Source organism: Calidris pugnax, unplaced genomic scaffold (assembly GCF_001431845.1).
Source record: "Calidris pugnax isolate Ruff unplaced genomic scaffold, ASM143184v1 scaffold27, whole genome shotgun sequence".
Classification (NCBI taxonomy): Eukaryota; Metazoa; Chordata; class Aves; order Charadriiformes; family Scolopacidae; genus Calidris; species Calidris pugnax.
The window spans coordinates 8530769-8556355 of NW_015090893.1; positions in this window are offsets into that span (position 1 = coordinate 8530769).

The following is a 25587-nucleotide window of genomic DNA, read 5'->3' on the forward strand; positions in this document are numbered from 1 at the left end:
GGCGGGCGGTGCCGGCGCGGTGGCTCCGCGCGTTAAGGCGGGATCCCTGGGGTCTGGCACCGCGGAGGCTCGGCGGATCCGGGAGCTGCCTGCACAACCCCCCCACCCTCCCCCTCTTCTCTGGGGCCAAGCACAGAACTGAGCTGCTTCGGTGTGTCTTGAGGGGTGCTGCTCCGGAGCTGCTCCCGAGAACTTCAAGCTACTTCATTATATCTTCGCGGAGCACCAGGCAGCTCCGCGGCTGAGAAGACCAGCCCTGCGACCTCTCCCGAGGATGTGACTTGAACTTCAGAGCATCCTCGTCCCCCAGATGTCCCCAGCCTCCCCTTCCTGTCCCCAGCGGGTCCCGCCTCCCCCGGGTGCACGGGGAAGAGGATGCTGCGGGCGGGGACACCCCTCTCCCCTTGGTGGACCATGGCTCTTCCCCCCCCTCAAAGGGAGACACGGGACATCCATCAGCTTGATAAATGGGGGTTACTCACTCCTGTTCTCCCTGCTAGTTTATTTTCTTAAACTACCGGGCAAAAAGTGTAATGACGGAGCAGACAAACACACTAACAAACAGACGACAGCTTTATGGATGGAGCTCAGCTCCAAGGGCTGAGGGGTGTTAAAAACCCAGCTCTGCCGCCTTTGCCCATTCTCGCTCCAGCTGGGTCACTTTTGCCTCTTGAAGGGCAAGGAAAAAAAAAAAAAACAACATCACAAACAAAGAAAAAAAAAAAAAGAAAGTGGTGTTGGGCGGAGGGAGCAGCCTTGGCTGAGTTTTAAAGGAGGAGACACTTAGGGATTTATTTTATGGGCTGACCAGGGCTGTTCTCCCTGCTCCCTTCGCCGTTAGCTCAGCTCCTTTGCAAATCTAATCTGCTCGGCTCCTTTGCTATTTTTCATGTTGGACCCATGCGTTTCTCCTCTAAGCCTTTCTCCTTTTTGATGTAGCGAGTCAATTGAAGAATGTTGGTCTCGGTTATCAATCACCCAGCTGGGGCTTAAAGGGCTCGGGCTAATCAGATTTAATTGCTCATGTAGCGCCACTCCTGCCCTGGGCCACGACCGACTTGCTCAATTAAACCCCAAATACCTGCAATCAATAAATAAGGAATGACAACACGTTTAAGGGATTTATCCAGCAAGGAATTGAACTGGAAACAGATTACAACAGAAAAAGGCCCTTTTATAATTAAATGTACACCTCTTACAGAGGGAAAAGCTATGTTTAAAAAAAAAATAAGAAGAAAGAAAGGAAAGAAAAGATTAAAAAAAAGAGAGATCTTGTTCCCTTTGCCCGGGGAAAGAAGAGATGCCGGCGCTGTCTTCCCAGATGCCATTCCCCATCACTTATTAGCTTATATATAGCCCGATAAATCCAGAGCCCTTCGCGGTGCCGGGGCTGCGGGTAGCGCCGACACCGCGTCCCGCTCCGCGGACAAACCGTTCCCCGCGCTTTTTCCGCGCCTTTCCCTGCAGCGTGCGGCCACTGAGTCAGCTTTCCCCTCAAACGCTTGTTTTCTGTTTAAACACCCCGGCCAGCGGAGTGAGGCGGCATCGCTTCTGACGACGTGAAAATGTTAGTCCCATCTCCTAAAAAAAAAAAAAAAAAAAAAAAAAAAAAAAAAAAAAAAGAGGGGAAAAAATTTGCTTTTCTAGCCTCTTGCTTGGAACATAGTAGTAATTGACCGAGATCAAATAACGCTGAACGTGCATAAATAATCGCTTTTAGCATATTTGCCATTCCATTATTATTATTTTTTTTAAGAACCGCTTTGAAAGTGGCAAATGCAAAAAGGGTTTGCAATGAATAGCGTAACACACTGCTTTGGACCATCCGGGCATGCTCTTGTCCAGGGTTTCCGCACCGGCAGCCGCTGTCTTTTATTGGAATTAGGTTGTAAAATTGCCCCTTCAGCAGATCTGCTGTCAGTGCTCATGGAAAGAGCAACAAGGGGAAAGAAAGGGAGGGAGGAGAAGCTGGCCGCTAACCTGGAGGAAGCCGAGCGAGGTGCTCCTGCTCTGCAGTCACGCTGCAGAGGGGTGGATGTGTCAAAGCCTGTGATTTCCAGTGAGTTTTGCCCAGCTCTGATCCCAATGCCCGAAGAGCAGGCCCTCTCTTGTGACTCAGAGAGCTCCTTGTGCTCTTTGGGGCAAGCAACCCCACCAAGCTGGGCTGAAAATCAGTGAGGACCACTGTTAGGTGTCATTTCTTATCCCTAGTCCTAGGCTGTGGGCAGCATTTGTGCTGGGTGGACAGGTCGGAGGGAATTGTCCACCTGGGGAACTCTTCTCCCTCTGCACTCACCATCCACTGAACAGCTCAAGTCTGAGCTTTGCTCCAGTTAAACGTGTCTGCTAATTACTGTGCCAGTGGTCATCTGCAGTAGGTGCAGGGGGGTGATGCTGGAAGGACGCCCGGGTCCCATGCTGGTTTCCCATTGGGATACAGACTAACCCTATGCAAACCTGCCTGTTACAGTGGCCACTCCAGAGCCACTTCTGCACATCCAGTGGCTGATCTGTAAGACAATCTTTGTGGGAAGTGAAGGTAAAGATCCTCATAGAAGTCAAGGTGTTGATTAAAAAAAAAAAAAAGCCTCAACTGTCAAGGGAGTATTTCTGTAAGGACTTCTGTTTGTTTGTTCCTTAGCTTGGTTTCCTAAGGAAGCCAGGATTATATGATCAAACTGTTACAGCCTTTTGAACTACTGGGCCAACTCCAATCAAAATTGACAAGGGGGCAGAGGTCTCCGAAATAATCAGGTTGCTGTGATTTTCGCAAAAATAGACTGCTGGATAGCAGAGAGACAGATCCTGTTAAATCCCCACTAAGGCTGTAACCAGAGCTCAACTCTTAGGAAACACCAGAGAAGCTAAATGAGAGTGAGCGCAACATTACAAATATCCCAGCAGCTTCTACCTTGGCTACTAGAGACGGCAGCTATGAGGCACAATTACCAAAAAGTAGACTTCATGTGTTTTGCTGCTTGAGGAAATACTTTTTGGTTGTATTCATCTTTCTTTGCCACTTTCTGTACCAAACTGCCCTTTGACTTGGAGAGCAGCAGAACATCAAAGGGCAGATCTAGGCTCTGGCAGAGTCTTCTGGGACAGTTCCCATGCTGTGGTTAGAAGCATCATCCAGGGCAACAAACTGCACAAACATCCCACCCCGGGCTGTCTTGGAGGAAGCCTGAGGCTTGGTAGTGGCCCAGTAGGTCAGGAGATGTGTGGTCCATGAGTTTGTACAACAGAGGCTTTGCCCTCATCGTTGTCTGTATTATCTCTTTCAGAGTCATGTGGAAAGCCACATTATGTTTTTAACAGATTGATGCAAACCTTGTCAAGTAGCAAGAAGGGGAGACAGAATGAAAATTCTCCCAGTTACTTTGATGAGCCTTAAAGCAGGCTCTTAACATTTTTTTTTAAAGTAGTAAAATAGATCAAGGAACAAAGAGTTTTACCTGGACTATGAAACTCAAGCTGATAGCTTTGTCTGTAAGAAGGTGTCTTTGCTTCTTGCACTCTCATTCTAGCCTGAACAGCAGTTCTATTAGTTCATGTTTGATACAATTAATAGCCACCCGGACCCTACATGGCGCTTGCTTTTGAGATTGGTATGTGCTGCTGCCACCCTTCCAGTTTTAAGGCAGATGATGCCAGTAGGAAGGTGGGTGGTACTACAGACAGGCAAATAGACCCACTCATGGGAGACACTTGACTTCCTAGTCCAGAGAGAGCACGATACATAACTCTGCAGCAAAGGGCAGCAGCCAGTCATTCTACACTTCTATAAAAGCAACGAGCCCTTCCCTGGCAAGCCGAGTGCAGAATGAGACATTTCCTCCTTGCTTACGCCAAGTCAAACTGGGCCAGTTTGGAATAGCTCAGCTAGCCAGGTTGCCAGCTCGTGGCTGTCTCAGAATCTGAGCTGTCATTTATAAAAAAAAAAAAAGCATTAATGTTTTTGTTGTCATTGAAAATACTCCCAGCACTGACAGTTCTGAAAAATAATATAATGTAAACAAGATGCAAAGTATTTTCTGAGCCTGTAGAGAAGCCAGATCTTACAGTTCCTTGGGGAGAGTTATGTCATTGGGTTGTTAACTCTGAAGCCTAAGGAAGACAGTCAAGCTAGCAAGTATTTCACCATCCACAGGATTTCCAAGATCAGAAGAATCTCATTGAATGGCATCTAACTTTAGCATCAGACGCAGCCAAATTTGGGATAAACTAAAGTAAAACTTGGGAAAAATAGAACAAGGGAAAACAAATATGACCAGATTCCTTCCAGAACACACAGCTGCCTACGCATACTCCAACTAATCCCTTTTGGCACATTTCCTTTCTTTTTTCCAGATCTGACCATTTCCCTTCTATTAAGATTTTTTGCTCTTTGAGGTGAGGGGGGAAGGGAAGGAGAAGGAATGAAAACAAGGAATGCCATGAAAGTCTATTGTATGCAAGACTGGAATAATCTAAAAGCATTACAAACACAGAGCAATGCATGGGAAGAACTAGACGGAAATGCCACATGGAGCCAGCCAAGGGCTGGCCTCACTAGGACATGTAGAAATTGGAGTGGGAACCAGTTTGTGAAGTAGCAGCAAAGGCCAAAGATCAAATTGCACAGCATGAAGTACAATCACCAATGAATTTAAAACACAAAATATCCCCTAAATATCCGAAGTAGTTTATTTATTCAATACCTAATTGCTGTCCTCCAAGCCACACTAACAAAAATCCTGAACATATTAGAATCAATATTTGTATGTTCGAAGTTGGACTTCATGCATGTTCTTATATGATGAAGTAAGGCCCAGTCCTCCCTCTATTCTTGATTTTAAACAGGGAGCTGTGAGAGTATGGTCTCTGCAAAGTGCTGGTTTTATGTAGTATACTCTTTGACTGGAAGATTATATATGTTTTAAGAGATAAGAAACTGTCTTTAAAGCCACTTCCCAGCAAGCATTTTTCTGTCCAGAACAGCAAGAACATAAAGAAGAGCAGCTACTGGGAACTCCATGTAATGATGCTGCCATAGAGGAAAAAAAGGTCTGCTTAGAAATCCCAACCCTCTGTCTTTAAGAGATGTAATTTACTTCTAAGAGCTGAGAGTTAGCTTTCTGATCTTTAGGAGGACAAGCCTGGGTCCCTGCCTCCTTGCTGCTCATGGCATAAAGTCAGGAGGAATAAGGCTCTTGTGTTCTTCCAAGCTCAGGCAATATTACCCATTGGTAGCCTGTCTGAGGGACCAGTGGGTTCTTTCCCATCTTGTGTGGTTGGAATAACAGCAAGGTGGATTCCAGTTCCCACTGACTTACTCAAGCTTATGAAATAAAGAAGCCCATTACCTGGGAGAGGTAGAAACAGAGGATTTATTTCCACTGTAGTCTTAGTCTCACCCTGCCCTCACTTCTCCCTTGGTAGCAGCCAGGCTCTGCGTGATGGAGGTGATTTAAGACGTTACTGCCTCCAGCTGTCTGCCTCACCCCACTCCCAAAAGTTGGCATAAGGTAACATGTGTCTGTGCTTCAGCTGCTCCAGTTCATGGTCTGGCTTATTAGCTTAAACTGTTGTGAAGACCAAAAGTTGATTATGCATTGCCTCTAGGGAGGAAAGCACCAAAGGGGGAATCTAGTTATCTCCTTTGGTGCTTTTAAGAGAATAGGCCTGTATGTACATTTTCTTTGCTCTTTGTAAATTAAAATACATTAACCTTGAGAAATGCAAAGTGATTTTTACTCCTACAGACCTTCAACTGACGCTACTGAGCTTGCTTCTTTGTGGTATCTCAAGAGCAGAGAAGTCAATGGGGGCTGCTAAGCTCGTGCTGGCACAGTAACATTAGACATTCCCTGGGCTGATGTGACTGTATTTTGTGGTTGGACTGGAAACTCAGACATAACCTGTAACAGCTGAGAAGAGATGATAGAAGTGGTCAGTGGATCACTGACTTCTCTTCGGTTTTGCTCAGAGAGCATCCTCATACCCCAAACAAATTTATTTTGGACTAGATTTTAAGATACGGTCAGCCAAGTGACATAGACAAGCGCAGTAGAAAGGAAAGAATATCTTCTTTTTCCAGAAGGCAGCTCAGGCACAAAAGTATAAGGAATTCACCCCAGTCACATGGAAATCTCTGGCAGAGTCCCATCAGCTAAATCCTCGCTGGGCTAAACCTTTTGATGGCCAAACAGACATACAGTGACTCTCAGTGTGCAAGTTCCTGCAATCTACTAACTGGGAAGAAAATCTCATCTTTTTGCTTTCATTGCCTTTTTACAGGGATTTAATGGCTGAAAAGCTGTTGTGAGCCATCACATTAATTAGAGTTCATTGCTTTTGCTGTAGTATACACCAGCATAACACTAAACTCCAATCATCCAAACAAAAATCAGTCTATTTCATAAAAAATCTCTTTCTGGTGTCCAAGGAGAGCTATCAATTCAGGGACTCAATCTATTTCTGCCTGAAGTCAATGGCAAGGCTATTAATAATGGCAGGATCAAGTCAGTTCACTAATTTGCCAAATTCCCCATCATTAGTGTGAATTAATGAGATCCTACTGGAGCTGCCTTTTGGCTGTGGGTGAAATGGAACATGTCTGGCAGCACATCAGCATTAGAAGGGATGCCGGGGAGGAGCAGGGGTGGTTTGGGGGGAGGGAGATGAGCAAATGGAAGATGCTTAATGCAGTCCAGATGGAAAAAATTGACCCTGACTTCACCAGTCAGGGAATGGCCATAGCCAAGCTGTTTCCTAGTGAGGAGAAAAACTAGAGGGGCTCAAGTAGCAGATGAGAAGTCAGCTCAGATAAAATAAGACAGCCATTCCCTTTGCCCCCCAAATGATCTTTTGCCCAAAATATGAAGGAAAATGCATGTTTTTCTGCCACTTCTCAAAGTTGTCCTCTTCTCGCTTGCTTTAAAGCTTCTAGCAGCAGGAGTGCCAGTGCACGAAGTGGAAGATTGTGCTCACTCTCATAGCCAGCCCCATCCAGAACTAAAAATTATAGCAAAAATTTCATAAAGAAACCCACTTATGTGAGATTTACAGTGCCAAGAGGGTCATACAGAGTTTGGAGAAGCATCCAAAGAGATGTCAAACGGAACTTAATTGAACTTGGCTGTCATCACTAAGTAGGACACATCACGTTGAGCTTAATGGATCCTGCCAAGCCCAACAACAGATCTTGTTGCTCTGTTCCTTGAGATGGTGATGGCGGTTTAACTGTCCATGAGTCACTGGGATAATAGCTATTGCTTGAAAAGAATGCGCAGGGAGGAAAGGATGTTCTTGTCTGATGCATGTGTCTGCTTCTGTTGCCATCACAGAGACAATGCCAGGCTAATGCCTGAGTATGATCTTTTAACGGTGGCAGCCCTAACAACTTTGTAGAAGTAATTGGGTAACTCAGAATATTTGCTTTTCTTTATTTGTTTTATTTGTACTGGTTACAGAGCCAAATGCATACACCTCCATCTGCGGCAGTAAGGAAACCTGAAATTAATAGCTCAACTTAGAGACACAAGGCACATGAAAAGACCTGTTCTGTTTCATTTAGTGGCATGATGTGATGTGGTAGCTTTGATAACACCCTCAGTGTATCCAGAAAGGACTTTGGGAGAAATGTGTGTGAGCAGATAGTTCTCAGAATGGCCCAGTAAACTCCCAGTGGTTATTTTTGCAGGCTCTGTTGGTCAGGCATTTACTGTGTTTCAGGCTTCTGACCAGAAATCTCCTCCTGAGCCGTGCCTTACATCAAACCAGCTTCCAACTGTGTGGCAACTGTGGGCTCCCCAAACGGTGGATACGGAGGTGACCTTTGCAGTCTCCAAAGGTGGTTCAGCCCCCTCAACGGTTACCATTAGTGACATTAGAACCATGACCACAGTGAGCTGAAAGGGAAACAGCACATTAGAATATTTCATGATGGCAAAATAGCAATAAAAAATGGACTGTCATAATCCACTTCTAACTAAATACTGACTGCCCGTGCTGTGCTCAGCAAGAGCAAACCTTAATAAATATGATCCAGACTCTGCCTTTCCTTTCCCAAAAAGTGAAGGCAAGGCACCAAATCTTCAAATACTCAGTGTATACCCTTGAAAGTATCAGAGGCTAATCTGGCATGCTAAGTAGAAGTGAACACACTCTTTTCCAGTTGTGCCATAATATGTAGCATTAGCTGTCTTATAGTAAAAGAGTGGAGCAGGATGAGATACTTAATTGGGAGTCTCACCTATTATTTTAAGCATCTAATTTGTACATCTGCATCTGTACCCATCAGATTACCATTGTTTAAAGTGTTAGTCAATCTTCTTGTAGCAGGGAGAAACTAAAACATGCTAATTTTATCAGAATTTTAAAAGACGTCATTAAATATCCTTTACTTAAAAGAAAAAAAAAGTCTCTGCAGGGGATGTATTGCACTCACAGAGATAAGAAATGCTTCCCATATACAATCCATTTACTTTGTAGTTCACTTCTAATGGGCAGTTTGGTGAAAGGTACTTTCCAACATGCATTTAAAGTGATCTATTCAAAAGATAAGTAAATTGCAGCTGTTCATTAAACCCAGCACTTCATGTTGTGCTGCAAACATATATTTAACCAGGAAATGCTACTGCAGGCTCTTACTGGTTGCTTTTTTTTTTCCTCTGAGATCTAGAAAACGTTATGATTCATCATTTCCAAAAGTGTCTGAAAATTACAGGCCAAGCACGATAGCAAAACACTAGGGGCTTAGGGAAGTGAACACACCAAAGGGCATTGCAAACATTTTCCATACATACAGCTACTCTTGCTTCTTCCTGGTTCCTTTTGATCATTGTTTACAACACGAGCCTTCTTTAAGAGGAAACAAAGCTTTTGTACTGACGCTATTGTACAGTCCATGTGCCGTAGCAAAATTACTAACTTTCTAGGAAGGGTTAAAGTAGGAACCAAATACTGAAGTGCATTGTAGTAGACCTTTAATCTCGCATGCACACGTACACAGAAAGCCAGAATTTATTATTGCTTTTTCAAACATCATGGTCTTGCCTCTGTGAGGCAGCACTCTGAAAACAACAAGAGCTAATTCACACATGCAGAAATCTGCAGTCATTTTTGTTTTCAGTCCTATTTTCAGATTAATGGAAACTCCACCTGTCTTTCTATGAACGGAGAGACTTAGCTGCCAGATAGGGCTTTTGGGGTGAACCAGTCAAAATCTTTGTATATGCCAAGAAAGAGGTACCCCCTCTTGCCTTCCAGTACACAAAATTAAGCAAGCATAGCATTCTCAGAGATCACATAACATGTCTGGGGATAAGGTGGTGAGGGGAAGGAAATATTTTTCAAGTTACTCACTTGAAACCTTGTCCTTCACAATGATGGAGACCAATATTGTCCCACAAGAAGAAGAAGCAGGCACCCTGCTCCACCTTGGAAGCAGGCTGCACACTACTCGGTCTCTTTAGGATGTGTGGATCACAACCTCTTGGCAGAAAACTGACTTTATGGCATAAATATCCTTGATGAGACATGCACTAATGGTACGTATTCCCCAGTGCAGGACTGGGATCCTGCACAGTCAATATGCAAGTGGAGAAAAATGAATGTGTGGGCTCTAATTAGAAGCCAGGAAGGATCTTGGCCCCCAAGCACTGAAACTCTTCAATTTCTTTACTATTTCTTTCACCTCCTCACAATATTAACAGCAGATATTTTTGCTTTTGTGAAGAGTCCAGTCTCTTATTCCCAAAGTACAGAGCAATGCCACATTCTGGGAGGTGCAAATATTGATTTGACTGTGGTAAGTGTCGGTTTATTCTGTGCCTTAACCAATATGCTGGGGCTTTTGTTCAGAGCTTCAATCAAACCTGGGCATATAATAAATCATTTACCATTTAGGAAGCCTCACATTTTTATGTTGCTTGGAATTAAACCATATTCATAGTAAGGATATCTCTGAGGAAGAAGTAGGGTTTTGTCTTGTCTCACAAGCTTCTTTGTGAAGTTTTTGGTATTTTTGCTTCTTGTTGACCTTGAAATAACTGAACTATCAAAGCAAAACAAAGCCTTTCCGAGGATATTTCAGCATTTCCAGAGCTATTTCCTGTTGCAGAAAGGATGTGCAGAGATAGAATAACTATGGGAAGTTAGCAAGAGAAACAAAACCCAAAACAAGCAAAAAAAAATCAACCAAATTCTTACGGAACCTTTAAGAGGTGCTTGATGCCAAATCTGGGTAAAGATGGCTCCAGCCCAAAACATTACGTTACAGACTGCTCTGAATGAGGTTTTCATAAATCAGACTTTGGCTTGGGATCTATATTTCACAGCTGCCCTGTGTTATGTGCAGCTTCTATCATGGGCCAAAACAAGAACCCAAGCTCTGAACAACCCTTGGGTGGTGGGGGAAGGGTGCAAGATCAGGTGAAGACCTCAGCTTTGTGGCTTCAGTCAGGCTCTGTCAGGAGGTGCCTAATAAAAGATTAAGGTCCACAATGAGCCCCTACTTCATCCTAGCTGATTCACCCATTTCCTTAATAATAATGAATCAGTGAAAAGAAAACTTACTGAGAAGAAAGCCCTTCATTTATGGTCTTCAGTCATTAATACCACTGTCTGGAGAACAACCTAGAGAACCTCTGCAGCCACCAAGTCTGTTTGACTTTCTTACTAAGAATGAATTCTTCTGTATGAAAATATTGTGTCTGCATACATCTTACTTTTTCTGCCTGAGTTTTTAACATTTAAGGAGGTGCAGAGCTGGGGAAAACATACTACATCACATTTGGGTTGTATTTTAGCCAGCCACAATTCCCCACAAGTACAGCTCTGCCTGAGATAGCAGCCGTGGAGACAAGCACAGATGAGGCAGAGCCCACAGCTAACATTTATGGGAATAATTTGCCCCTTAGAAAATGGGATTAGCAATGCAGGGCCCAGAATTAGAGGCACATATGAACCCACAATGTTAGTAGCAAGGAAAATCCATTTCATTCATCTGTGGTTCTGAAAACGATGAAGCAGTTTAGAAGAACAACTGTATGATGCAACACCGGATCTTTAGAAGTTGAGGTGGCCGGGGTGGCCCCAGTAGCACCTTGCTACTGTGTGCCTTGGCTAAGAGTTTGGCCAGGGAGCTGGGACGTTTCACAGTACCTGGAACTGTGAGAAACTACTTTGCCTAAGCATTTAATCAGATGAAACACAACTAGCATTAGGGTTTTTCCATAAAGTTTAAGTAAGCCTGTGTTGATTTGTAGGTTCACTGTTATCTGCCGAGTCTGGCTGACAATTTTGTGGTTTTGGTGAGAAGTCACTGAGTTTTGGTGAAGGTACATCCTGAGGAGAGTACAGGTAAGGAAGAAAGAAGAGAAAGAAAAGACAACTCATACTTATCCCGTGCTTACATTAAAGAGATATACACTACTTTGTCCTGTTTTGCTTTCCAGATACCAACTTAACCCTAATTACTGCATCTTTTGTACCCCCATTGAATTTTTGTGTAAGCACTTTGTTCTTCACCACAGTCTATCAGAAGTCCTAGCAGCTACCACTGTATGGAGAAAAATCATTTGAGGAGCAATGAAGAAGGAAAAAAACAGACTGGAAATCAGAAGACTTCCTCTGGTTCCCATAAACCATGATTACCATGAGCCCTCGTGCCAATTAAAACATCAGGTAGGGTATCAGCCACACCTGAGCCGGAGGGATATAATGTTAATAACAATATTTATGCCATCATCTGTAGATTATGTTTAGTCTCTTTAAAGTTGTTCGCTAGTCTGCTCCACTCAGGATAAACTGTAAAAACTTTGGCTCCATAAAATGCCAGCAGTAGGTGATAAATAGACTGAACGCTTGGTCACATATATTGTGCCTTCCATCCATTCACATTATGGGCCAAGTCTGCTCCTGCCTGTTTGCATCTGTAATTGATTGTGGGAGCTATTAATCACAGGTGCGTGTGATAACGTTTAGACATCTCTTTGATTCAAGGATGCTATTAAGGAATTAGACTGTAGTAGGGTAAGAGTTTGTCTCTGCAATTAATTGCTCCTGGGGTTTTGCAATCCATGATAAAGTAGTGGTGCAAAAATCAAAGACTAACTTAAAAAAACAAACAATCCAACAACAACAACCACCCCAACTCCAGAATTAGGAGCTCTATTCATAGTCTACATATTGATGACTGAATATTTCTGTTTTACATGTTCAGTTTGTGAAACACATGCTCAGTGTCTGTTTTGGTTTCTGAGTGTTGCTGCTGGAGCTTGTAAAAGATACGATCAAAAATGGGTAAGGTAACTAGAAGGACTCTTCCTCCCAGTAGCTAATTAGATCTCCGTCCAACTTACGCTTCAATAAGGACTGGAGAGTGACTTCACTAACTACTAGCTTTGGTCCTACAGTCATCAGGATCCGGATAAGATCAGAATTAGCTGATCGTATTCAAATTCATCATAAATTTGTTATAATCAGAAGGCATCCCTGTAGGCTTGGGAATTTCTCATTTCTTAAGAGCTGATATTAAGGATATTTGGGCTGAATCAGTTTTGGGGTAGAAAGCTGGGTGAAGAAAATCACAGAAGAAAAGATTTTTGAGTCTTTAGGTGTGACTTTTCATCTGGAGTTAGTCTCTGGGAACAGGGCTGGAAGATGCTTTGATTGTAAATGAGAAGTAAAACAAAACTCTTCTCCAGGTGCACATAGCTGTTTAAAGATCTTCTAATGTTCGACGTGTGAAAATATTAAATGCATTAAACCAAGATGATTCTAATTCAGGCAATTACTTTTCACTTACCCCAAACTCGTCCCAGTTATTTAAAGTGACTTTTCAGACTAGAAGGTCTTTGGGGCATGAGCTTGCAGCAATACTAGGAACAAATTAAATACTTAGTTTTCTCAGGTCCTGTGTTGATTCTTAAAAAGGTTGCTGTCATTAACAAGCTATTACCTTCCATCCCAGAAATAGATGCACCCCAGCCCAAGATGATATAATTTGAGCTTTTCAGAATTCAAACAAATCAAATCCTAACACGTTAAGTTGCTGTTGCTCTTGTTGTGAGAAATTATCTTGCCTTTTAAACGCCTTCTCTTTCCCTCTGGGGACATTACCATCAAGGTGACTGTACCTGTTTCCAGCACCAGATTAAGAGCAGTGGAGAAAGTGGAACAAAACAGAGGTTTTCAAATTCCATTCTGATGTCTAGCTGCCAAGGGAGCCTGCCGCGCTCAATTCAAGGGCTAATCCATGACCATCACTCTACTTCAATAATTGCAGAACATTAATGAGTCTGTTTCCTTATTACAGAGCTCAAAATAAGAGCATTGGCATTCCGATTTAGCAGGGAACTTTTAAAGTCTTAGCCCAAGGATTGTAAGAGGAATGGATTTTTTTTTTTAATTAACTTTGCATTCAAAACTTGTGTTAAACCATCTGTTCTCATGCAAGGGGTGAGGGAGGGGGAAGCTAGCCACAGATTTTCATCAGCGAGCTGTTAAATTAGTCCCTTTACTTCACAGGGCTTGTTTTATTCAATCTGCCTTTATTAAGAACACAGGTTTGATTCTGCAAGGAACAAATTCTTCTGGTTCTTTAAGGAAAATGGTTTTAAGCAGGGTTTTATTAGGTTGCATTACTGGATAAGCGATACAACATGTTACCAGCGTGAATCATCTGATTTAGAGTGACAAGAAAGGAACTTAAAAAATACCCAGAGCCAAAACATTGGCTGGCAAGGGCTAACAGGGCCAGATTTGATCTACTTTTGCAAAGTTTTTCTGTTGCAATTGGTAGTAACTGTCTAGGGCTTTTAGATATTTTGACTAAGTCTCTTTACCATCCCTAAATTAAGAAGCAGAGAAATTAGGGCCAGACTGTAAGTCTTCTAACCAGACTGAATAGTCATAGTGAAGTCAGCAGGGCTGCTGATGGAATGAAGCATGATCTGGGAGGAGGTCTAACACTATTTCACCCTAAGAGGAAAGAGACATACATAGGTCATCTTGCCTTCACAGCCAGAACTGTGCCTTGCAGCATGCTTCTTTTCTTTTCCTGCCATAGTCCTGCTAGCACAGCTTCTGTGAACCCCCCATGCTTGTCTGTGAGCAAACAGGCATTTACAAATCTCTGCCTTTGGAATGATGCAGCCTTCAGCCAGACCAGGTGAGAATAATATACCTGAGAGGCACAACTGAAAATCCTCAGCCTGGTTCCTCTGCCTGTATTTGGATCCTTTTTGTTTACTACACTCAAGTATTCTGTCAAGTGATCTGGGAGGTAACTGGGAAGAAGCACAGAGAGTATTGGTAGAAACAGAAATGTGATTTCTTAACGAGCAACAATAGGAGAAACCTGACCCTAAGTCATATATTCAGCTGTCATGAGGTCAAAGTGTGTCTTCTCCCTGCTAGTTGAGAGCACTTCTTGCATTGAAGACAGAGTGAAAGCAGTATGTGAGGATCTGCAGATTCAAAGATGTCTCAGGTAACCTAAAAAGGGAAACTGACTATTTTTTACTGAAAATGTCATAACAAAATACAATAGCTTCACTCACCAAATTTGGTATCTTTCAGTCTAAGGATATGTCTCTCACAGGCATGTTGTCAGATCTCTATCAGTATTAGGGTTTAGCCTAGGATTAGCTCCTTTCCTATACTGTCATTCTGAGACCAAAACAAGCTTTTAAACATGAAGTAAACTTCTAAAAGAAGAAGTGCTGAAATAGATTACTAGAACTGCTAAACCAAAATTCTCAGCTATTGAAATTTTTAGGATGTAGCAAACTTCTCTGTTGAATTTTCAAGCTGTGTTCTAGACTACCTTGAAAAAGCCCATCCCACAATAACACCAACATAGCTTCAGTCTTCTGAATGAACTGAGCTATGAGAGTAGAAGGAAGATGACTCCCTAGAAATCAGTCTTAATTCTGTACTCCCCAGCAGATTTTGTCCAGTTGGTTCCCCATACCTTTCCCAACTAAGATTTGCTGCCAAGAGCCAGTACACTGACTGCTCTAGCTGTAAAGAAAACTCCATAAATGCATTGTCTCTCCTTTAACTACAAAGAGAAGAATAAAAAGAGAAACGAGTTTTGTAGCAAGACTGTCCCTTTGGGATACAATGGTGAATGTTCATACCAGTAACAAGTATCACTTGTTTAATCCTCTCATAACCTGTTCCCACTTTGAGGGTTGTTTTTTATTTATGAAACCAGATCATGGGTAACCTATGGACTGAGAACTTATCACTGAATTTATGCTGGGAGTCGTCTGGGGAAAAAAAGAAAGTATCCTCTCTTAGGTCCTTGGAGAACTCGCTGAATACATTGGTTCAGATTAAATCAAATACAGCAGTTTTACACCTCTTTACTTTGCATTCCTGTAGAGAAAAGAGCATTCTTAGAGTGAGCTTTTTCTACTAATTTACACACAGAAGACGACATGCATATATTTGTATTTCAGACTCTATAAGAGAGAGGAAAAAAATAAAAGAGGACAAAATACTGGAGAGCTCCCTATTGGCTCTTCACAGGGCTTGGATATTAATATTGAGGGCAGGAAATCAGTTTCCTTACCATGCAGTGAATGATTGCTCTCTCAGTTTCATGACTAACCATCTAGTTTTCCTTTTTGGTGGGTGCTTAGTCATTTGGGATGCTTGAGTCTGCTGCATCCTTTCCCTCAGAGGGAACAGAAGAATCCATTACTGCATGCTGCAGTCCGTCTGTGCCAGCAGGCCAGGAGTGGCTTGGGAATGAGGTCTTGCCTTGCACACTATTATTAAAGGAATGATGACTACTAGTTCTGAGAAGCCCTGGACATTTGACCACGCTTGGGAATGAATCTCCACCAATTTTCTTCAGGGGGTGTTGACCATTTCAGCACAGAGAAAAACCCTTAGTGCAGCAGAACTGAGCATCTTTAGTCTGAAATGGCAGGTTTGACTGGCATGTTTATTTTGGTAGCTATGGGATTTCTGGAAAATTGATGAGGCAGGGATCCTGTGTAAGACCACAAATCTATGCAAATGCTGCTCCATTAGCTTCTCTCTCTGCTCCATCCATATTCAATGCAATCTCCTTGTTACAATATATAATAATGAAGGCTATGAAACCTCTGATTTTTTTAAACATCTATTTGCATGGAATTTGAACCTTGCTACAAATAAACCATAAAAATGACATTAATAAACACCGGAAAGCAGTAATGATGTGTTACTGCCATAGGAGGGCCAGTTAAACAAGTTAAAGGCTGACACAGTTTTCCAGATGCAGCGTTGCACAATGTGCTTGTTTACCTGGATCATTTACCCTTTCCTTCTTTAGGTACACATGGGGGTACCAAGGGAGAACACTGAAGTGGACTCAGAAATGCCAAACATAGGTTATGATCTCCCTCCCCTACAGTTTTGTCTGTAAGATCACATCTGTAAATACCTTTTACTTGTAAAAACCTTTTCCAACCAAAAAATGTATCATCTTTTGATAAATAACTTTTGATATTTGAAAATGAAAGTCCTTGTATGTCACTTCGAGTTCTAATCCCCTTGGTTTATCCTCTTCATACACATATATTCATTTTGTTTCTCCCTTCTAGGTCTCATTATTATAGTTTCCCCATGAGTCATGAGAGTTGAAAATAATTTTTTTTCTCTCCTTGACTTGACCAATCTATCCAAAACTATTCTCTTCCTCCTCCCACTGACTCATTTTATCCCTTTAAATTTTATCTTGGAAGCTTTCCTTTCTCTTCATTTTATGGTGATGACTTCTTCTCTTTACTCATGTAATGTAGTCTAATGTTGAAGGCTAAGAATGACCTTAGCAATAAATGCAGCTGAATTTAGGAATAAAGTTTAGAATGCCCAAAGAGGACAAAAGCAGAGATAGGAGCTATGCCTGATTGATTAAATAATTCTTATTAGTGTCAATTCCTACAGGGTTCTGAAATCAACTACTCAGATCAGTATTCTGTGCCCCTGCCTTGAATTTACTCTGTGTTTGGGAAACAGATGGTACAGGTTGCTAAAATCATACAGATGGATTCAAGCTAAACTAATGTTCAACCTATTTTTGACAAATCTAAAATGAATATACTTCCATTTTTAGAAAGCTTCTTCATCCTGCTGATGTGGAAGTGACAGAAATACTAAATGAATACTGCAGGAGTAAAGAAATTTCATTGGCTCATCTGTGATGGACTTATTCTGAAAGCAATTCTCTGGAGAACCTCAGTCAGATTCAGATGCATCCCTACTTTCATATCTTGCTGGTTTCAATGAAATGAGGATAACTGAGAAAAGTACAATTATGTCTTAAGAGATCAAAGATGTGTATACTAAGTTGAGCTAATTGCAGTGAGGAATTTTGACCTATTTTCTTTGATGTCTTGTAAAAAATAAATTAGGTGTGCCAATCCCATTTGCACAGGATAAGTTCAAGATTCCTGACAAGGCAATTGCTGTCAATTTATTATTTTGTTATAGCCACCAAATAAATTAATTTTTTTTCTGCAATCAGACAGTTATTCATACAGTGGATAGGAGTCCAAATAATGAGTATTTCTGACTTCTGTCCTGATGATTACCCAAGAGAATCTAATTATTCCTTTCTGTTAGCTGCAGTCTTGATTTATGTTTTCTCCTAGTGAAATCTGAAGCTCTTGAAGTGGATGTAGGTGAGCATCTCTGCATAGATTTATTTATTTAGTTACTTATTGGTTAGGAGACTTCCCTCCAATGAAATACTTTTGAAGAATATGTTATAGTTTACAGGATGCACTCAGTACCTGGGTGACAAATGTCTTCCCTTCACAGACCCAAATGCAAATGTGCTGAAAAGTATGGGTGATCCTCTGCTTGGTGGCCCCCACACCTCTGTGTCAAAAAATGGGCTCATAGGGGAAGAAGAGCAACAAGATCCTCAGTGTGTCTGTAACATGGCTGATTTCTTTCTTGTGGATTTGAAAGGAGACTGAATTTATCAATCTGAACTATGTTCTCTGCTTTCTTAGATGGTAGTTACTGAATATGTGAGTAATGCTGTGCTATTAACCTTCTAAGTCCACCATCCCTATGCTTTTATGCCGGTTATCTTTGGAGTTGGTTTCCTCTCTTCACCTGAACTTAGCTTTTCTTTAATCTCAGGAGCAAAAATCAAGCTTCAGCCCAGAAACTGCCTCCTTTGTATTGAGGCAGGATGGAAGCAGGAAAGGAGAGTAGACAGTTTCAGACACAGTGACGTATATGGATTGTAATTGGCCATATCACCACAGTGGCTTCATTCTTTGGCACTGTAGGTATGGAGAAAGGCAAGAGACGTGGCCTGAATCCTAGCTTGCATTAATACCAGGAGAGGATTGGCCTATAGTTGTGAGCACAAGCCATTAATATTACATGACTACAAATTGTGGTTCAGTTACAGAGAAAGGCCATATCTCCCTGTCTGTTTCTACTTGGCCAAAAAGTCCAAGAGCCTTGCTCCTCCCATTTCCTTCTTTGCCTTTCTTGTCTCTATTCCCTTAGGGTCCTAGCTTCTACTGACTGACCTTTACAAATGCAATAACAATAATTATCCTATAATTAGACACTCTAAGTCACATTGTTGCTAAAGCTGTCAGTGTGGAAAGGAAGCAAGCAGTGCTTAAGGTAAGAGTTTAAGAATCCTTCATTGTATCACCAGAGGTATTCATGCCAAGTCCTTGGCATTTCATTAGGTGGTTGTTGGGGTTCCCTTCTAATTGCATCTCATAAGTTAGGGATTGCTGTTCATGACTCAGTGGTTGTCTGTCTCCAGACCACATAGATATAGAGTAAAGGGTTTCAGCAGATTTCAAGTTCCTGCTGCCATTATAGCCATTGACAACTTAAACCATCCAAACTCATCATGCTATCCATATGTCATTAGAGGTGCACCTCAGTCTTCTGGTTTTCATCCCAGAACCTGGAATGCAAAGGTTTGATTCTGGCAGGTGGCAAATACATGCAGCTTATGTGAAATCCAAATACCTGGTAAATCCTTCTTGGTATTAGTAATACCTCTGAAACCATAATTTTCACTGTCCCATCAAAACAGATGAGATATTGAGACATTCTCATGGAAGTGTCCCAGCTATGGTAAGGCTTGGAAGCATAGCCCTTGATTAAAGACATAGGGCTCATCTTATCCATCCTTCATGACATGGGCACTCCACTTAAATATCTTAGCAAGGCATTACATATAAATGCAAAGAAATATGTGAGTTCCTTATAATTTGGATTAGGGGTATTTTCACGTTTTCCTGTTTTTCCCTTGTCTTTAGTATCCTCTGTGATCAGCTGTTGCAGTGTAACAAATCCCTTAACCACCTCCTTGACTTGAGATGTGTAGCAGGATTCCTCCACCCACTCATTCCGTGGCGGTTTCTTCTTACTCCATGTGCCTTGTAAAAAAAGTAGTTTCCTTTTTTTTCCCCTGGTTTAAGTTTCCCTGGGCACAGCACATCAAGTAGTGTCTGCAGAAATACACAGGATGGAATATCTGACTTTATCTCTTTGTTGTCCACATCTCAATGTCTTGCTGCTTGGACTGGTTATCCAAACCTGGCAGGAAAAATATTACTAATAAAATCACACATTCATATAATACTCTGCCTCGGTACCGAATTTCTCCTGGCTCTTACTTACACTTGCATTATTGATAAGCATCAGGCAAAAGAAGGGTCCCTAGGTTAAATCTATATTGCTTTGAATTTCCCTTCTATGCTTAACATCAGACGCCACCAACACATCTTGAACTGATTTAAGGCCCTGGGGTGTTACTCAGTGCCATTCAAAACACAGCAAGCCACTTTCCATGTGCTGGGGCCACTAGGGCTCGTTAGAATGGCATTTTTAATAAAACTTAAGTGTAACTACAACATTTTGCGGCTCCACTCTCCAGATAAACCACTACGTACGTCATTCCCCACTTCACCTCCCCATTTACACACCCACTAGACTTTTGACCAGCCGGCCAAATTCATTATGGGTGTAAATCTATTGCAATCAATAACATTCCTTCTGCTTGACACTTATTGTAGGCAAAAGTTTCCATAGGGTTGTTTGTGTGCGTGTCTTTTTTTAACTTCCTATAACAAATTAAGTCTTGAAACAAAGCTCTGACTGCTATTATTCAGGTGAGGCAACACAAGAGCATTAAAAACACTTTGTTTTCAGATGCAGCTGTTCTATGTTAGAGTTGTTTTCTGGTCCAGAAAAGGCTGAGCTGTTAATAATGCTTGAACATTTTCCCTTTCTTTGCCTAAAATAAAAAAATACACTTATCCAATGCAATTTCTTCTAGGCAACAATATCTTCAGGGTTCACAAAAAAACCCTCTAGTCCTAGCTAGGATTTGACAGGCAAAAAAAGCATAAAGCCAGTGTCCATGGATTAACCCTGTGCTACTGGCTGAAGTCAAATTCTGAAAAGACTGTCTACAGCTCACACCAGCTGAGTCAGGACAGTGTTTCTTGGGACCTTTCTCAATGGGAACTGGAGGGGAATGACCCCAGCAAGAATTGCAGTTGCTGGAGCAGGAGCCTTTCCAGCAGAAAGCTTTGCACTGTTTTTTTGCAGATGGTAAAGCTCTGTATCTCCTCTGCAGGTTTGCTTCTCTTGTGATGTCCCTTAATGAAGTCTGTTTTGCTTCTGCTTTTAGTTTTCTGGCCTTGTTATTAAACTCTGTGTGTCATACGTGGGACAAAAGAATCAATACGTGGATTCCTTGAAAGTGAATCACTGTGTACCCTGTGGGATTGGGATAAATAGCCTGAATCACACTTTCTTCACCTCTCTAGACACCCATTTCAAACACACTCTACAGTTCTCAGATAGAGGACAAAATGCTGTTATTCCAAAGTGGTTTTGCATGGATCAGGAAAGAACCATGTTGACGTATTTTTCATACAAGTCACTGTTGCATGTTTTGTAATGGGCTTCTCCTTTACCTTCATCAACTCCTGGCAGATTCAGCGTAGTTTTGTTTTTTGGCAAGGACTACATCTTTTTGGATAGATAGCTTCATACATACAGCTTCTAGCAGAGTTTTAAGTATTACAGCAATAAGTATGTAAGTCTGATTATGTGGTGGATGCTCTGTTCCCACCTCTTTTCCTTCACAAGCCTCTCTTCCGTTCAGCAGCTCTCCCTGTTGCCCTGCTACAGCTGATGGGGAAGGGAATGTGTAAACTCCTGCGTGGCAGAGCGTGCACCAAGCCAACAGCCGGCACCGTTGCTCCCAGCTTGCACAGTCACCACGCGATGCTGTTTAATACCAGACCAATGAGGTGAATAAAACCTACAAAAGTTTATGGTGTGTAAATTACTGTTGCACCCTGCCCTCTGCCTCTGCGCTGAACTGCCTGCGCCAGAGATGTCTAAATGAAAACAGTCCCTTTCCATGCGATGGCAGAAGGACTTCCAGGAGCTGGAGAAATTACTGGGCAGTTATATAGGGATGGGAAGCAGGAGAAAATGTCCCAGGCAGTTCTGGCTCTTAACATCTCATCCTCTCAGCATCCCACTCCCAGGCACCTTCAGAAAGAAACTGTGCCGGAGAGCCTCAGCTCAAGGCCACAAGTCTCCTGCCCAACCCTCATCGCCAAGAGCTGTGGGAGTGAGCAAAAACGTAGCCTTTGAGAGGGAGAAAGGAGGCAAAGCAGTGAGTAGGGGCAACAAACAGCTAATTCAGGGCTTTGAGCAGAGTACAGAGGTGAGGAAACCAAAGGCGCTTTGCAGGAGGGCTCTGCTGGAGGCTCTGTGCCACAAGGACTGTTGTTTTGCCTCTTCTCAGCTTTCAAAAATGTCACTGTTGTGTAACTTGAATAGCTGCTGGCCATCCCGTATCTTACATATTTGAGAAGACTGGAAAATTCTGTTTCAGAGTATCTAAAACTACTGAGGAAACATGCCATTGTAGACAGGCATCTACAATTCAGCTCAACACGTGAGAAGCACTGGCAGCTGCCGTGTTATCTTTGGAGCCATTGCACAGTCTGTCAAATTGAAAACACGACAAAACAGTTTGAGCAAATGCTGAAACTTTTATGATCTCTTGGGGGGAAAAAGAAGTTTCAGATAGTGTAATCTGATGAGTGTGGTACAGATGAAGAGATAGACAATGCCTGTTAGAAGATGCATATGCATGTTATAAAATGAGAGGATATATCTGGCTCCGTGCTTACAATAAGATCTGCGAGCACAGATTCCTTTAACTATTCAAAATCCTGTTGTTGTAGGTAGGACTCGAGCAATGGAGGGAGGCACTTTCTGAAGCAGCTGCTGGTACTCTACATGTTTGGAAAAAGGACATCTTTTCAAAAGCTGGTGTCGACCCTGGGTGTTCGGTCTGCTTTTAGCAGACAATTGACTTTGTATATGTAATTTCACTTTCTGTGCCTCAGTTTCCCTGTTTGCAAGACAGATAGTAAAATCACTTGCATCATCAAGTTCTTTGGTTTTGAAAAAATGTTCTATCTAGGGAAAGGTTTTGCTGTTCTCATATTTCCTTATGCGTAATAGGTCACTGCAAGTTTAAGGAAGCTTTCTGAGGTGTTAGTTAAAAATAGTTGATGATATAAAAAAAAAAAAAAGTAACTCAGAAACATCCAGGGGCTATGTTTCAAAAACAAACTAATATATAGCTATAGCAAGTAGCAGCCTTTGCCAATGCTCGCTGGAGTGTGATATTTCAAGAGCTACAGTTAGGTCTGGTCCTGCTGAATTCAAGGGAATGGTAAGTGCTCAGCATGTTTCAGGATCAGGCCCAGACCTCTTATTTCAGTGCGAAGGGAGGAACGACTCCCAGTATCACATCAGCTCCTGCAGATGTGGTCTGTTTAATGGGCACTGCGTGCAAATGCACATCTCGCAGACAATCAAACAGTTGTTCTGCTGAAACTGGGCTAAGGCAGAGAAACATCAAGTTAAAGGTCATCTCCGAATCTCTCATTTTCCTCCTCTATTCTGCCTTCCCCAGAGCCCATGATTTTGTCTCAAGTCTTTCTGGGAATCGTGCTGGCCTTGTGCTCCTGCCAGCGCTCTGGCTGCGTTTCGCTGATGAGCAAAGAAGTTCTCATGTAGATACTTTGCACAGTCAATTAGTAAAGTAATTGAGTACTCTTTGGGATGAAAGGTATAATACACACAAGATTATTCACCATTTTCATTACATACCATATCCGGGAAGCTGCAGGAATGTAATGCATCTAGACACTTCATGGTGAGGTAACTCTGAATGACCTGCTTTTCCTCATTTACATGTGACTCAGTAACATTTGAATACTGAGCTTTATGTGTGATATTGCCTTATTACTTTTACAACACCCAGAAGAAGACTAGAAGAGCCAGCAGGTCTCTGCCCTCAAGAGTTTGTTTTATCTGGGAGAAAATGAGTGGAAGGTAATACACAATAGGGAGGAGATGGGTGGAGAACTTGAGATGGTTGGACTGCAGTATAATCATTATTATTAAAGTCCTTATGGATACCATGGGAGAAATTAGTCTTAGGTAAGGATTTGAATGGAATGAGACTAGCTGCTTAGCAGGCCAGAACTGGGAGGCTGTTTAAGCAGAGAAGGGTGGTGTAGGGAAAAGATTTGATGTACATATATATATATTATACACATACTTTATATGGCTATATACAAATTATGTATAAGGTTATACAGAAGATGGTATCACCCAGCCCAGTCTGTAAAGACAGAGCTAAAATGGATGTCATACCTTCTTTTTGGAAACATCCCATCAAATCTCATCTTCTTGGGACTGTTTGTAAGTTTTTAGGATCAGGTTTTCAGAGGAACTTGTTCTGCTGGGCAAAAAGTGACAGCTTCTAAACGTCCCACAGTTCTGAAAACCTGCCTCTCAAACGTTTGTGCTTCAGGACACGTGGAGGCTGGCTGTGTTGTGGAACATGAGGAATTGTTTTGCTGTCTGTATTACATGTTTTGCTTTGGTATCCTCATCATGCTTAAAAAGTGCCAGTTAAAAATACTGGGCTACTGAACTGCCTGAAACTCCTGCCACAGCACTGCACGACATCCAACACTAAAGCTCTCTCTTGTGGTCGTGATATGCAAATGCACGCACTTTATTAGAGGCAAATGTGGTTCATAAACTACTTCAGCAAAACACATAGCTCGTGAGGAGTTGAGAAATTGTGTGTTAATTTTATGTTAACTAAGCTGACAGTGTCTACTCCTAATTCTTAATGGAGGATGTTTATTATGGAAATTATTGGCATCTATTATTCTTCTAATATCAAATCTGTTGCTTGAAAAACTCCCCTATAAATAAGAGGTTGTATTTTTCGCATCTATTACTGAAATATTAAAAAAGCCGATTCAGGTGCTTATAACCACAACCTTCCCACTGTGCTTGAATATCCAGCTTCCACTTGCAAGAGTAATTTGGCCCTGGCTAGCTTTGATTTCCCTTGCTGAAACCTCCTTTGCATTTGCGTGCTGAGCCTCTGCAGCCACGAGGGCCGGGAGAGCCTGGGAACGGCAGGAGAGCGCTGTACGGCACGATGGGTATGGAAAACAACTGGACACCCATTAGTTTTGCAAAAGCAGAACCTGTTCCCCGCAGATGAAAGCTGATTCATACGACATTTTTCTGACAGCGAGCACTGTCTCTGCTGATTAAGAAATTGTCTGATCAGATAGTGAAAGTCACGGCGAGCTGCTGTGTCATCTCCTGGTGGTGCCGATGCTTCGTGCCGCTGGGAATCTGGGCTCATCTGAATGGCTTTGTTCTGGCATCAAGCTGGGTTTGCATTTGGTCTTCCCTTGACCAGAGGGGAACTATGAACAAATCTGGATTAGTTTACAGATGCTCCCTAAATGCCTTGGGGTGGTCAGAAAGTCTCCAGGGTCCAGGAGGGAGGGGGCTTCCCTACTGCTTGGCAGTGTCAGAGGGGAAAATATCAAGCTACCCGCTGGCTTGAGCCGTGTCAGCCTTACTGGTGGGGACTGCACGGTGGCAAAGGCTGCCTGCCAGCCCCTGGTAGGAAATGTCTTGCCTGGCAAACTTCTGTTTTGAGGAGTGCTGAGGTGCCGCTGGATGCACTTTTACTCCTGGTGATAAGAAAATTGAAGGGAGAAAAAAAAAAATCTTTCAAAGGGACTGAGCCATGAAGAAGATGTAAATGTTTCCTTCCAGCAATACAGCAGAGATGATGTAGCTGGGGGGTGAGCTAGGAGATCTGAGGAAGCTTGTGAGCCTGACCAAAGACGCAAGGAAAAGGGCAGAAAGTGGCACAGGGAACAGGTTTTTGGGAGAGGATCAAGCATTGGAGACAGCTAGGGGGGAGCACAGGATGCCTTTCTGTTCTCTTTGGCAAGTGGCTGCAAAACCCACCAGTCAAGTACCTCCATCCCTCTCCTCGATCCCTGGTACAAGTCACCCCATTGACTCCAGGGACTGGTCTAAAAAGCTGTGCACCCCAAACAGGGCCAACCCCAGACAGATCAGCCTCTGGGATAACATTTTTTTTTTTCCCCCTTCTGCATAACAGAACAAAACTTCCACCTTTACAGTGTATCCAAACACAGGTCTCTTTCTTTCTGAATA